A 1,757-nucleotide genomic window follows, 5' to 3' on the forward strand; every position below is an offset into this window, starting at 1 on the left:
TATTTTTGAGGTCACATGATGAAAAAAACTAAGTAGTGAGCAAATTCTATTTATCGATGCCACTTATACAAATAGTTACTATGCTCTTTGACTGAACCCGCTTGTATAAAATCCTGGATCCGCCACTGAGTTTGATCAGGATGCAAATCATGCAAATGACTATTTTATTTTTATGACTGCTATTATTGATGTTACTCAATTACAAAAAAAAATTGTGTGGTACTATATATAGTCACAAAGAAAGTTCCACTTAATTTAGGATTCCTATTAGAATGTGATTTTAATTACAAAATAAAATGACATGCATAGTTAGTATTGGCTTACTTGTGTTCAGGTGACACCTTGTGATCATATCATTCCCTTGGCTTGTTTGTAAAGATGGATTGATATAAATGTGGAGTGTCCAATTATATGCCGGCGTCCTCTTCCACCGGCCTAAATAGATATGATCAAGTTATTGTACTGAACAAAGGAAATATTCAAGTTAGTGTATGTTTTTTTAGACTAACACGCACACGTTAAAACAAAGTTAAGTACGCACAAATTTTCAACCAATTTAGCAAAAGTGGCCAAAAATTCTATTAGTTTCATAAGTGCAAAAAAAATAATGCTACTAACAAGATGAAGAGGGAATGTTGCCTCATATAGAGGATTCGGTGGAACTCCCATGTGATAGTAAATAGGCGGCAATAAGTGTTTTCTTCTTTGGCTGTTTCTGAGACCTTTCTATGGAGTGGCTCCAACGATTGAAACATAAATTAAAGAAGAAGTTAATTAGTGGAGAAGTACAAATTTAGAATAGACACAACGTTTAGGAAAAGGCACAAGACATAGTTTTCTTCTTTCCCGTTTTCCTTTTTAAATTAATACATATTATTATGTAATAAAAGGGCGGTGCATTAAGCTACCGCTATGTGCGGGGTCTGGTGGGCCAGACCATCAGGGTCTATTCTACGCAGTCTTACCCTACATTTTTATAATAGACTGTTTCCACGACTCGAACCCGTAACCTTCTGGTCAAATGGCAACAATTATTATGTAATATTTTTATATATTTAAGTAGCATATTTAGGCTATTTAGAATGGTAATTAGGTCTTTTGATTTTTTAGCTTAGGACTTTCCACTTTTATAATAATATAGATATAGATATAGATAGATTGACGAAAAAAATTGAAAACTCACATGATATTTTTGTTAGTCCATGGTATGTTTAAACTACGAAGCTCTTCGTAAGGATCAAACAAAGATAATATATACTCCCTCCGGTCCAAAATAAGTGATTTTTTGGCCTTTTTCTTGTGGTCCAAAATAAGTGATTTTTTCAGATTTCAAGAATGAATTAATTATTTTTTTCCTACATTGTCCTTGGAGTAAATAGTGTTGGAATATGTGTTAGAAGTGTTTATGTGAGATATTAAAGGTTAATATGGTCAATTGCATTACTAATTAATGCTAAAAGGTGAATTTCTTAATCTGTGTGAAAATATCCAAAAAATCACTTATTTTGGAACGGAGGGAGTATATTTTTTTCTCTACTTGTGCTGCACTTTCATACATATTTGTTCGAGATCCCCGGGCTTTTCCTCTTAAGATTTTAGCAAGTAAGCAACGGTTGAATAGGCTTAAAAAAGATATTTAGTTACTTATTAAAAAGTCACAACTTCTTAGAAAGGACACTACAAATAAATTATTTTTTTTCTTTTTGAAAATACTATTACATTTTTTATTTTCTATAAATAGGGTAAGTAAGATTTTA

This window comes from Nicotiana attenuata, unplaced genomic scaffold, assembly GCF_001879085.1.
Source record: "Nicotiana attenuata strain UT unplaced genomic scaffold, NIATTr2, whole genome shotgun sequence".
Taxonomy (NCBI): Eukaryota; Viridiplantae; Streptophyta; class Magnoliopsida; order Solanales; family Solanaceae; genus Nicotiana; species Nicotiana attenuata.